General features: G+C 39.9%; 1 protein-coding gene across 2 annotated transcripts in view; it reads right to left on the bottom strand.

The window, feature by feature from the left end:
* Positions 1-15,000, bottom strand: part of LOC106604216 (glutamate receptor 3) — a 334,651-nt gene that overhangs the window by 194,358 nt on the left and 125,293 nt on the right. The window lies entirely within an intron of this gene.

The raw sequence follows: 15,000 nt of genomic DNA, 5'->3' as shown, positions 1-15,000 counted from the left end.
GCTGATCTCTATATTATTAACTTGAGGAGGGCTGGTGATCTCTATATTATTAACTAGAGGAGGGCTGGTGATCTCTATATTATTAACTAGAGGAGGGCTGATCTCTATATTATTAACTAGAGGAGGGCTGGTGATCTCTATATTATTAACATGAGGAGGGCTGGTGATCTCTATATTATTAACTAGAGGAGGGCTGATGATCTCTATATTACCAACTAGAGGAGGGCTGGTGATCTCTATATTATTAACTAGAGGAGGGCTGGTGATCTCTATATTATTAACTAGAGGAGGGCTGATCTCTACATTATTAACTAGAGGAGGGCTGATCTCTATATTATTAACTAGAGGAGGGCTGATCTCTATATTATTAACTAGAGGAGGGCTGATGATCTCTATATTATTAACTAGAGGAGGGCTGGTGATCTCTACATTATTAACTAGAGGAGGGCTGATCTCTACATTATTAACTAGAGGAGGGCTGATGATCTCTATATTATTAACTAGAGGAGGGCTGGTGATCTCTATATTATTAACTAGAGGAGGGCTGATGATCTCTATATAATTAACTAGAGGAGGGCTGGTAATCTCTATATTATTAACAAGAGGAGGGCTGATCTCTATATTATTAACTAGAGGAGGGCTGGTGATCTCTATATTATTAACTAGAGGAGGGCTGATCTCTTTATTATTAACTAGAGGAGGGCTGGTGATCTCTATATTATTAACTAGAGGAGAGCTGCTGATCTCTATATTATTAACTAGAGGAGGGCTGTGATCTCTATATTATTAACTAGAGGAGAGCTGCTGATCTCTATATTATTAACTAGAAGAGGGCTGGTGATCTCTATATTATTAACTAGAGGAGGGCTGGTGATCTCTATATTATTAACTAGAGGAGAGCTGCTGATCTCTATATTATTAACTTTAGGAGGGCTGGTGATCTCTATATTATTAACTAGAGGAGGGCTGGTGATCTCTATATTATTAACTAGAGGAGGGCTGATCTCTATATTATTAACAAGAGGAGGCCTGGTGATCTCTATATTATTAACTAGAGGAGGGCTGATCTCTACATTATTAACTAGAGGAGGGCTGGTGATCTCTATATTATTAACTAGAGGAGAGCTGCTGATCTCTATATTATTAACTTTATGAGGGCTGGTGATCTCTATATTATTAACTAGAGGAGGGCTGGTGATCTCTATATTGTTAACTAGAGGAGGGCTGATCTCTATATTATTAACTAGAGGAGGGCTGGTGATCTCTATATTATTAACTAGAGGAGGGCTGATCTCTATATTATTAACTAGAGGAGGGCTGGTGATCTCTATATTATTAACTAGAGGAGGGCTGATCTCAATATTACCAACTAGAAGAGGGCTGATCTCTATATTATTAACTAGAGGAGGGCTGATCTCTATATTATTAACTAGAGGAGGGCTGATGATCTCTATATTATTAACTAGAGGAGGGCTGATATCTATATTATTAACTATAGGAGGGCTGGTGATCTCTATATTATTAACTAGAAGAGGGCTGCTGATCTCTATATTATTAACTAGACGAGGGCTGATGATCTCTATATTATTAACTAGAGGAGGGCTGGTGATCTCTATATTATTAACTAGAGGAGGGCTGGTGATCTCTATATTATTAACTAGAGGAGGGCTGATGATCTCTATATTATTAACTAGAGGAGGGCTGGTGATCTCTATATTATTAACTAGAGGAGAGCTGGTGATCTCTATATTATTAACTAGAGGAGGGCTGATCTCTACATTATTAACTAGAGGAGGGCTGATCTCTATATTATTAAATAGAGGAGGGCTGATCTCTATATTATTAACTAGAGGAGGGCTGATGATCTCTATATAATTAACTAGAGGAGGGCTGGTGATCTCTACATTATTAACTAGAGGAGGGCTGATCTCTACATTATTAACTAGAGGAGGGCTGATCTCTATATTATTAACTAGAGGAGGGCTGGTGATCACTACATTATTAACTAGAGGAGGGCTGGTGATCTCTATATTATTAACTAGAGGAGGGCTGGTGATCTCTATATTATTAACTAGAGGAGGGCTGATGATCTCTATATAATTAACTAGAGGAGGGCTGGTGATCTCTATATTATTAACTAGAGGATGGCTGGTGATCTCTATATTATTAACTAGAGGAGGGCTGGTGATCTCTATATTATTAACTAGAGGAGGGCTGATCTCTATATTATTAACAAGAGGAGGGCTGATCTCTATATTATTAACTAGAGGAGGGCTGGTGATCTCTATATTATTCACATGAGGAGGGTTGGTGATCTCTATATTATTAACTAGAGGAGGGCTGATGATCTCTATATTATTAACTAGAGGAGGGCTGGTGATCTCTACATTATTAACTAGAGGAGGGCTGATCCCTATATTATTAACTAGAGGAGGGCTGATCTCTATATTATTAACTAGAGGAGGGCTGATGATCTCTATATAATTAACTAGAGGAGGGCTGGTGATCTCTACATTATTAACTAGAGGAGGGCTGGTGATCACTACATTATTAACTAGAGGAGGGCTGGTGATCTCTATATTATTAACTAGAGGAGGGCTGGTTATCTCTATATTATTAACTAGAGGAGGGCTGGTGATCTCTATATTACTAACTAGAGGAGGGCTGGTGATCTCTATATTATTAACTAGAGGAAGGCTGATCTCTATATTATTAACTAGAGGAGGGCTGGTGATCTCTATATTATTAACATGAGGAGGGCTGGTGATCTCTATATTATTAACTAGAGGAGGGCTGATCTCTATATTATTAACTAGAGGAGGGCTGGTGATCTCTATATTATTAACATGAGGAGGGCTGGTGATCTCTATATTATTAACTAGAGGAGGGCTGATGATCTCTATATTATTAACTAGAGGAGGGCTGGTTATCTCTACATTATTAACTAGAGGAGGGCTGATCTCTATATTATTAACTAGAGGAGGGCTGATCTCTATATTATTAACTAGAGGAGGGCTGGTGATCTCTATATTATTAACTAGAGGAGGGCTGTGATCTCTATATTATTAACTAGAGGAGGGCTGATGATCTCTATATTATTAACTAGAGGAGGGCTGGTGATCTCTATATTATTAACTAGAGGAGGGCTGGTGATCTCTATATTATTAACTAGAGGAGGGCTGATCTCTATATTATTAACTAGAGGAGGGCTGGTGATCTCTATATTATTAACTAGAGGAGGGCTGGTGATCTCTGTATTATTAACTACAGGAGGGCTGATCTCTATATTATTAACTATAGGAGGGCTGATGATCTCTATATTATTAACTAGAGGAGGGCTGATCTCTATATTATTAACTAGAGGAGGGCTGGTGATCTCTGTATTATTAACTAGAGGAGGGCTGATCTCAATATTATTAACAAGAGGAGAGCTGGTGATCTCTATATTATTAACTAGAGGAGGGCTGGTGATCTCTATATTATTAACTAGAGGAGGGCTGATCTCTATATTATTAACTAGAGGAGGGCTGATCTCTATATTATTAACTAGAGGAGGGCTGGTGATCTCTGTATTATTAACTAGAGGAGGGCTGATCTCTATATTATTAACTAGAGGAGGGCTGATCTCTATATTATTAACTAGAGGAGGGCTGATCTCTATATTATTAACTAGAGGAGGGCTGACCTCTATATTATTAACTAGAGGAGGGCTGATCTCTATATTATTAACTTGAGGAGGGCTGGTGATCTCTATATTATTAACTAGAGGAGGGCTTGTGATCTCTATATTATTAACTAGAGGAGGGCTGATCTCTATATTATTAACTAGAGGAGGGCTGGTGATCTCTATATTATTAACATGAGGAGGGCTGGTGATCTCTATATTATTAACTAGAGGAGGGCTGATGATCTCTATATTACCAACTAGAGGAGGGCTGGTGATCTCTATATTATTAACTAGAGGAGGGCTGGTGATCTCTATATTATTAAATAGAGAAGGGCTGATCTCTATATTATTAACTAGAGGAGGGCTGGTGATCTCTATATTATTAACTAGAGGAGGGCTGATCTCTATATTATTAACTAGAGGAGGGCTGATCTCTATATTATTAACTAGAGGAGGGCTGATCTCAATATTATTAACAAGAGGAGAGCTGGTGATCTCTATATTATTAACTAGAGGAGGGCTGGTGATCTCTATATTATTAACTAGAGGAGGGCTGATCTCTATATTATTAACTAGAGGAGGGCTGATCTCTATATTATTAACTAGAGGAGGGCTGGTGATCTCTGTATTATTAACTAGAGGAGGGCTTATCTCTATATTATTAACTAGAGGAGGGCTGATCTCTATATTATTAACTAGAGGAGGGCTGATCTCTATATTATTAACTAGAGGAGGGCTGACCTCTATATTATTAACTAGAGGAGGGCTGATCTCTATATTATTAACTTGAGGAGGGCTGGTGATCTCTATATTATTAACTAGAGGAGGGCTGATGATCTCTATATTATTAACTAGAGGAGGGCTGATGATCTCTATATTATTAACTAGAGGAGTGCTGGTGATCTCTATATTATTAACTAGAGGAGGGCTGGTGATCTCTATATTATTAACTAGAGGAGGGCTGATGATCTCTATATTATTAACTAGAGGAGGGCTGGTGATCTCTATATTATTAACTAGAGGAGGGCTGATGATCTCTATATAATTAACTAGAGGAGGGCTGGTAATCTCTATATTATTAACAAGAGGAGGGCTGATCTCTATATTATTAACTAGAGGAGGGCTGGTGATCTCTATATTATTAACTAGAGGAGGGCTGATCTCTATATTATTAACTAGAGGAGGGCTGATCTCTATATTATTAACTAGAGGAGGGCTGGTGATCTCTATATTATTAACATGAGGAGGGCTGGTGATCTCTATATTATGAACTTGAGGAGGGCTGATGATCTCTATATTATTAACTAGAGGAGGGCTGATGATCTCTATATTATTAACTAGAGGAGGGCTGGTGATCTCTATATTATTAACTAGAGGAGGGCTGATGATCTCTATATAATTAACTAGAGGAGGGCTGGTGATCTCTATATTATTAACTAGAGGAAGGCTGATCTCGATATTATTAACTAGAGGAGGGCTGGTGATCTCTATATTATTAACTAGAGGAGGGCTGATCTCTATATTATTAACTAGAGGAGGGCTGATCTCTATATTATTAACTAGAGGAGGGCTGGTGATCTCTATATTATTAACTAGAGGAGGGCTGATCTCTATATTATTAACTAGAGGAGGGCTGATCTCTATATTATTAACTAGAGGAGGGCTGACCTCTATATTATTAACTAGAGGAGGGCTGATCTCTATATTATTAACTAGAGGAGGGCTGATGATCTCTATATAATTAACTAGAGGAGGGCTGGTAATCTCTATATTATTAACAAGAGGAGGGCTGATCTCTATATTATTAACTAGAGGAGGGCTGGTGATCTCTATATTATTAACTAGAGGAGGGCTGATCTCTATATTATTAACTAGAGGAGGGCTGATCTCTATATTATTAACTAGAGGAGGGCTGGTGATCTCTATATTATTAACTAGAGGAGAGCTGCTGATCTCTATATTATTAACTAGAGGAGGGCTGGTGATCTCTATATTATTACCTAGAGGAGGGCTGGTGATCTCTATATTATTAACTAGAGGAGGGCTGATCTCTATATTATTAACTAGAGGAGGGCTGGTGATCTCTATATTATTAACTAGAGGAGGGCTGATCTCTATATTATTAACTAGAGGAGAGCTGCTGATCTCTATATTATTAACTTTAGGAGGGCTGGTGATCTCTATATTATTAACTAGAGGAGGGCTGGTTATCTCTATATTATTAACTAGAGGAGGGCTGATCTCTATATTATTAACTAGAGGAGGGCTGATCTCTATATTATTAACTAGAGGAGGGCTGGTGATCTCTATATTATTAACTAGAGGAGGGCTGATCTCAATATTACCAACTAGAAGAGGGCTGATCTCTATATTATTAACTAGAGGAGGGCTGATCTCTATATTATTAACTAGAGGAGGGCTGATGATCTCTATATTATTAACTAGAGGAGGGCTGATATCTATATTATTAACTAGAGGAGGGCTGGTGATCTCTATATTATTAACTAGAAGAGGGCTGCTGATCTCTATATTATTAACTAGACGAGGGCTGATGATCTCTATATTATTAACTAGAGGAGGGCTGGTGATCTCTATATTATTAACTAGAGGAGGGCTGGTGATCTCTATATTATTAACTAGAGGAGGGCTGATCTCTATATTATTAACTAGAGGAGTGCTGGTGATCTCTATGTTATTAACTAGAGGAGGGCTGATGATCTCTATATTATTAACTAGAGGAGGGCTGGTGATCTCTATATTATTAACTAGAGGAGGGCTGGTGATCTCTATATTATTAACTAGAGGAGGGCTGGTGATCTCTATATTATTAACTAGAGGAGGGCTGATCTCTATATTATTAACTAGAGGAGGGCTGGTGATCTCTATATTATTAACTAGAGGAGGGCTGATCTCTATATTATTAACTTTAGGAGGGCTGGTGATCTCTATATTATTAACTAGAGGAGGGCTGATGATCTCTATATTATTAACTAGAGGAGGGCTGGTGATCTCTATATTATTAACTAGAGGAGGGCTGATGATCTCTATATTATTAACTAGAGGAGGGCTGGTGATCTCTATATTATTAACTAGAGGAGGGCTGATGATCTCTATATTATTAACTAGAGGAGGGCTGGTGATCTCTATATTATTAACTAGAGGAGGGCTGATCTCTATATTATTAACTAGAGGAGGGCTGGTGATCTCTATATTATTAACTAGAGGAGGGCTGGTGATCTCTATATTATTAACTGAGGAGGGCTGGTGATCTCTATATTATTAACTTGAGGAGGGCTGGTGATCTCTATATTATTAACTAGAGGAGGGCTGATGATCTCTATATTATTAACTAGAGGAGGGCTGGTGATCTCTATATTATTAACTAGAGGAGGGCTGATGATCTCTATATAATTAACTAGAGGAGGGCTGGTGATCTCTATATTATTAACTAGAGGAGGGCTGATCTCTATATTATTAACTAGAGGAGGGCTGGTGATCTCTATATTATTAACTAGAGGAGGGCTGATCTCTATATTATTAACTAGAGGAGGGCTGATCTCTATATTATTAACTAGAGGAGGGCTGGTGATCTCTATATTATTAACTAGAGGAGGGCTGATCTCTATATTATTAACTAGAGGAGGGCTGGTGATCTCTATATTATTAACATGAGGAGGGCTGGTGATCTCTATATTATGAACTAGAGGAGGGCTGATGATCTCTATATTATTAACTAGAGGAGGGCTGATGATCTCTATATTATTAACTAGAGGAGGGCTGGTGATCTCTATATTATTAACTAGAGGAGGGCTGATGATCTCTATATAATTAACTAGAGGAGGGCTGGTGATCTCTATATTATTAACTAGAGGAGGGCTGATCTCGATATTATTAACTAGAGGAGGGCTGGTGATCTCTATATTATTAACTAGAGGAGGGCTGATCTCTATATTATTAACTAGAGGAGGGCTGATCTCTATATTATTAACTAGAGGAGGGCTGACCTCTATATTATTAACTAGAGGAGGGCTGATCTCTATATTATTAACTAGAGGAGGGCTGATGATCTCTATATAATTAACTAGAGGAGGGCTGGTAATCTCTATATTATTAACAAGAGGAGGGCTGATCTCTATATTATTAACTAGAGGAGGGCTGGTGATCTCTATATTATTAACTAGAGGAGGGCTGATCTCTATATTATTAACTAGAGGAGGGCTGATCTCTATATTATTAACTAGAGGAGGGCTGGTGATCTCTATATTATTAACTAGAGGAGAGCTGCTGATCTCTATATTATTAACTAGAGGAGGGCTGGTGATCTCTATATTATTACCTAGAGGAGGGCTGGTGATCTCTATATTATTAACTAGAGGAGGGCTGATCTCTATATTATTAACTAGAGGAGGGCTGGTGATCTCTATATTATTAACTAGAGGAGAGCTGCTGATCTCTATATTATTAACTTTAGGAGGGCTGGTGATCTCTATATTATTAACTAGAGGAGGGCTGGTTATCTCTATATTATTAACTAGAGGAGGGCTGATCTATATATTATTAACTAGAGGAGGGCTGATCTCTATATTATTAACTAGAGGAGGGCTGGTGATCTCTATATTATTAACTAGAGGAGGGCTGATCTCAATATTACCAACTAGAAGAGGGCTGATCTCTATATTATTAACTAGAGGAGGGCTGATCTCTATATTATTAACTAGAGGAGGGCTGATGATCTCTATATTATTAACTAGAGGAGGGCTGATATCTATATTATTAACTAGAGGAGGGCTGGTGATCTCTATATTATTAACTAGAAGAGGGCTGCTGATCTCTATATTATTAACTAGACGAGGGCTGATGATCTCTATATTATTAACTAGAGGAGGGCTGGTGATCTCTATATTATTAACTAGAGGAGGGCTGGTGATCTCTATATTATTAACTAGAGGAGGGCTGATCTCTATATTATTAACTAGAGGAGGGCTGATGATCTCTATATAATTAACTAGAGGAGGGCTGGTGATCTCTACATTATTAACTAGAGGAGGGCTGATCTCTACATTATTAACTAGAGGAGGGCTGATCTCTATATTATTAACTAGAGGAGGGCTGGTGATCACTACATTATTAACTAGAGGAGGGCTGGTGATCTCTATATTATTAACTAGAGGAGGGCTGGTGATCTCTATATTATTAACTAGAGGAGGGCTGATGATCTCTATATAATTAACTAGAGGAGGGCTGGTGATCTCTATATTATTAACTAGAGGATGGCTGGTGATCTCTATATTATTAACTAGAGGAGGGCTGGTGATCTCTATATTATTAACTAGAGGAGGGCTGATCTCTATATTATTAACAAGAGGAGGGCTGATCTCTATATTATTAACTAGAGGAGGGCTGGTGATCTCTATATTATTAACTAGAGGAGGGCTGATCTCTATATTATTAACTAGAGGAGGGCTGGTGATCTCTATATTATTAACTAGAGGAGGGCTGATCTCTATATTATTAACTAGAGGAGGGCTGGTGATCTCTATATTATTAACTAGAGGAGGGCTGATCTCTATATTATTAACTAGAGGAGGGCTGGTGATCTCTATATTATTAACTAGAGGAGGGCTGATCTCTATATTATTAACTAGAGGAGGGCTGGTGATCTCTATATTATTAACTAGAGGAGGGCTGATCTCTATATTATTAACTAGAGGAGGGCTGGTGATCTCTATATTATTAACTAGAGGAGGGCTGATCTCTATATTATTAACTAGAGGAGGGCTGGTGATCTCTATATTATTAACTAGAGGAGGGCTGGTGATCTCTACATTATTAAGTAGAGCTAGCGGACATTAGATGGCTGATGGCTGATGGTCGATGTGATCGTGCTTGACATGGTTAAATCATGCCATTTAAGTCAACCTCATGTTAACATTGACATTGTAGAGAAACATCATCTTACCTCCAATCTATCATTGGGAAAGTTGTGCCAACTCAATTAAAAATAATGACAATCAAAATGAAAGATTTATCCAGCTTTCTATTTAGTGCACTACTTTTGACCAATGAACATTGGGCCATGTAGGCAATAGGGTTACCAGAACTGTAGAATAAGTCATTTTAATGATTCATCCTTAATTCACATGTGAAATATTTTAATTTAACAGAGCTAGAGCTCTCAGTGAGAGATCGTACATTTCCTACAAGCTGAAATAAGGGGGGGAAAAAAAGTGTTTTTTTGATCTATGGAGAGAGAGAACATGAGCGGTGGTAATGAAAATGAATCGTTAAGTCAGAAACAATGTAATTGTTCTCATGAATGTAGGCGCACTAAAGCTCTTTATTCCATCATCTACCCATTGAACTCTACAAATTGTCATTTTTGCTATAGGAACTCAAGCCATAGCGTACAGAACTCACTACAACAGCACAATCTACCTCTGAAACCCTTCCTGTCAGACACACTGGTTTATCACAAATGATGATTCATATTATTGCGAACAATGAAATATATTCGGTTGGTGAATGGGGATTATGCAAATAGCCTTGCCACAGGGTAGTTAATAGAAATTTGGGCAGAGAGAGAGAGAGAGCATGTAGTTTATTGTTCCCAGTGAGTCAGTCCACCTTGCTAAGGGAGATACTTAATCAGTTGTACAACTGAAAGCTTTCAATGAAATGTGTCTTCCACATTTAACCCAACCCTTCTGGATCAGAGAGGTGCGGGGGGCGCCTGGGGAACAGTGGTTTAACTGCCTTGCTCAGGGGAAGAACGATAGATTTTTACGTTGTCAGCTCGGGGATTCGATTCAGCAACCTTTCAGTTACTAGCCCAACGCTCTAACCACTAGGCTACCTACCTTGTCTCTATGGACCTACTACATTAACATCCCAGAGCCAAACACACAGACCACAACAACATCAAGTTGTGGTTGTTTTTGCTTGCACAGGGGTGATAGGGGCTGAGCAACTGGGGTTCTGTGTCTTTACACCCAGCATGCAACCTGCCACTGCGGAGCTCCACCAAATGACCTTTTCGGTGAGGAGCGAGGCGACTGATCAAACACAAACACACTGTACAAACATGTACACACACATCCAGGTCATGACTGTTTCATCCTCCATAACAGGTGGGGGTAGACATGATGAAGACTAGGGGGTAATAACAGGTGGCTGGGTGTAGACATGATGAAGACTAGGGGGTAATAACAGGTGGGTGTAGACATGATGAAGACTAGGGGGTAATAACAGGTGGGTGTAGACATGATGAAGACTAGGGGGTAATAACAGGTGGCTGGGTGTAGACATGATGAAGACTAGGTGGTAATAACAGGTGGGTGTAGACATGATGAAGACTAGGGGGTAATAACAGGTGGGTGTAGACATGATGAAGACTAGGGGGTAATAACAGGTGGCTGGGTGTAGACATGATGAAGACTAGGGGGTAATAACAGGTGGGTGTAGACATGAGGAAGACTAGGGGGTAATAACAGGTGGGTGTAGACATGATGAAGACTAGGGGGTAATAACAGGTGGCTGGGTGTAGACATGATGAAGACTAGGGGGTAATAACAGGTGGCTGGGTGTAGACATGATGAAGACTAGGGGGTAATAACAGGTGGGTGTAGACATGAGGAAGACTAGGTGGTAATAACAGGTGGGTGTAGACATGAGGAAGGGTGAACAGTCAACCAGTTACTAACCAACATAGCAGTTTGTCACAGAGGTTATAGATTATGTGTAGTACATGTGGTGGTTATGTTCTGGTGGTGGTTATGTTCTGGTGGAGTGGTGGTTATGTTCTGGTGGTGGTTATGTTCTGGTGGTGGTTATGTTCTGGTGGAGTGGTGGTTATGTTCTGGTGGTGGTTATGTTCTGGTGGTGGTTATGTTCTGGTGGTGGTTATGTTCTGGTGGAGTGGTGGTTATGTTCTGGTGGTGGTTATGTTCTGGTGGTGGTTATGTTCTGGTGGTGGTTATGTTCTGGTGGTGGTTATGTTCTGGTGGTGGTTATGTTCTGGTGGAGTGGTGGTTATGTTCTGGTGGTGGTTATGTTCTGGTGGAGTGGTGGTTATGTTCTGGTGGAGTGGTGGTTATGTTCTGGTGGAGTGGTGGTTATGTTCTGGTGGTGGTTATGTTCTGGTGGTGGTTATGTTCTGGTGGTGGTTATGTTCTGGTGGAGTGGTGGTTATGTTCTGGTGGTGGTTATGTTCTGGTGGAGTGGTGGTTATGTTCTGGTAGAGTGGTGGTTATGTTCTGGTAGAGTGGTGGTTATGTTCTGGTGGTGGTGAGTGGTGTGGTCCATTGGGTGAAAATAAAGTTCAATTTGATTCACTGAAATGTCCTTTCATATGTAGACTGACAGCACTGTAATCCCTGATGCTTTATGTGTAGACTGACAGCACTGTAATCTCTGATGCTTTATGTGTAGACTGACAGCACTGTAATCTCTGATGCTTTATGTGTAGACTGACAGCACTGTAATCTCTCATGCTTTATATGTAGACTGACAGCACCATAATCCCTGATGCTTTATATGTAGACTGACAGCACTGTAATCCCGGATGCTTTATGGGTAGACTGACAGCACCATAATCCCTGATGCTTTATATGTAGACTGACAGCACTGTAATCTCTGATGCTTTATGGGTAGACTGACAGCACTGTAATCCCTGGTGCTTTATATGTAGATTGACAGCACTGTAATCTCTGATGCTTTATATGTAGACTAACAGCACTGTAATCCCCGATGCTTTATATGTAGACTGACAGCACTGTAATCCCTGATGCTTTATATGTAGATTGACAGCACTGTAATTCCTGGTGCTTCATATGTAGATTGACAGCACTGTAATCCCTGATGCTTTATATGTAGATTGACAGCAATCCCTGGTGCTTTATGGGTAGACTGACAGCACTGTAATCCCTGGTGCTTGTACCACTAGCATTAGAGACAGGTCTGTTATATTATAAAATGAAGACGCTGGAAGGCACTAAGTATTTTGTCACTTCATAAGCAGCAGAAGTTATTGCTCCCTTGAGTCCGAAGGGGGAAATAGTAGAGAGGAAAGAAGATGAAGAAAGAGAGCATTGTGAATATGTATTCATCTATATTTCCAATCCTCCCAATTGTCTTAAATCATCATTGGTTTTATGGGCTGTGTTAGAAGAAGTAAAACAAGTGTTCAGATGTAAAAACAGAGACTTGTCATTCTGATTAGCATCTCAAATGGCTTTTATTTTGAAAGGAGTAATTATCTCCCTTCCTCCCTCCTTGTCTCTTGCTCTCTCTCTCTCTCCGTGCTGCCGGCAGCACCCTGATCTCTATGTGAACATCTATGTGATTAATTTGAGATGTAGAGAAGATTCCATGCCTCCCTAGTTTTACATTTGTATGTAAATGAAGAGATGGATTTAGCTGGTAAATATTATTATGCAGAATTGGATGACATTCTATTTTTTTATTCCACTCTTTTTATTTTCTGAGAAGTCAGCAGCAAAGTTACGTTTTCATGTAGATGTCAAAATGAGAGAAGAGAGAACAGAGGAAACGCAGTGTGAACAAACAAACGCAGCAAAGATGTCAGGACTCTGCAACTAACAGTTACTTCTTCATCCAGAAGAGAGTGAACAAATGAACGCAGCAAAGCTGACGGGACGCTACAGCTACTTCTTCATCCAGAACAGAGTGAACAAATCAAACAAATAGAGATAACACCAGATTAGCTCATGGTGTACGGATGTGGTAGTCATACTCCTATAGTCCCGTTAGTTCCTCGCTCGTCAGATCACTCCGGCATAATTAACATTGAAAGTTAAATATGAACGATTCAATGCTTCACCGGGCTGGGGCTGAATTTGCATGACCATCCATGCTAGTCTAAATCACAGACAGTAAGACCATGTCCTTGCCAGACAGGGTTGATGACTGCGTCATTGTTGACATTATCTGATCTAGTGCATTCAGCCCGGGAACTCTGAGGCAGAGTCAGAGTTAGACACTTCTCATAACCTCCTGCTGTATACTACCTCAGAGACAGAGATAGACACTTCTCATAACCTCCTGCTGTATCCTACCTCAGAGACAGAGATAGACACTTCTCATAACCTTTCTGCTGTATACTACCTCAGAGACAGAGATAGACACTTCTCATAACCTCCTGCTGTATACTAACTACCTCAGAGACAGAGATAGACACTTCTCATAACCTCCTGCTGTATACTAACTACCTCAGAGACAGAGATAGACACTTCTCATAACCTCCTGCTGTATACTAACTACCTCAGAGACAGAGATAGACACTTCTCATAACCTCCTGCTGTATACTACCTCAGAGACAGAGATAGACACTTCTCATAACCTCCTGCTGTATACTACCTCAGAGACAGAGATAGACACTTCTCATAACCTCCTGCTGTATACTACCTCAGAGACAGAGATAGACACTTCTCATAACCTCCTGCTGTATACTACCTCAGAGACAGAGATAGACACTTCTCATAACCTCCTGCTGTATCCTACCTTTATTACACAGCTCAACACAGACAAATGGCACCATACAGTATATTCAAAAGTAGTGCACTATATAGGGAATAGGGTGCTATTTATTAAGCTGCAGACCTATAAATCCCATTCACAGCCATCGTTATGAGAGAGCATCTCTCCTCACACCTGAATAACATCTAAAAATGTAATACGGTCGACTACATACATTCTGGAAGACAAGAACAAGATTTCCTCTATAAATCACTGCAGTACAAATGGTGGTGTGTGGTGTGTGTGTGTGTGTGTGTGTGTGTGTGTGTGTGTGTGTGTGTGTGTGAGCCTCTGATCATCAGGGTAAAACTGTAATCTCCTTTTCTCATCTTTCCTTATAACATACTGTATCTTTCTGGCAGCAGAATATCAGAGGATATGTCAAACTATCAACATCAGACACACTGTGCTCTCTTCAGTGACAACATTCCCTATGTCCAGTCACTGTAGCGTGTAGCCCACTCTGTCAGTGAGTGAGGGTTGCCTCTTTCTTGTGTCTCTTCTTCCATCCTCCTCCCAGCCCATCCAGTCCAGTCCCATCAAAGCAGATGGCACCAAGGTTGTCTGTGTCTAAAGCAGAGCTATTGTCTGAGATCAGTGCCATCAAAGCAGATGGCACCAGGGCAGTCTGAGATCAGTCCCATCAAAGCAGATGGCACCAGGGCAGTCTGAGATCAGTCCCATCAAAGCAGATGGCACCAGGGCAGTCTGAGATCAGTCCCATCAAAGCAGATGGTACCAGGGCTATTGTCTGAGATCAGTCCCATCAAAGCAGATGGCACCAGGGCAGTCTGAGATCA

The sequence above is a fragment of the Salmo salar genome, chromosome 05 (genome assembly GCF_965601325.2).
Source record: "Salmo salar chromosome 05, fSalSal1, whole genome shotgun sequence".
In the NCBI taxonomy this organism is placed as follows: Eukaryota; Metazoa; Chordata; class Actinopteri; order Salmoniformes; family Salmonidae; genus Salmo; species Salmo salar.
Note: the sequence above shows the minus strand (reverse complement) of the source record. Positions and strands in the feature narration are given on the sequence as shown.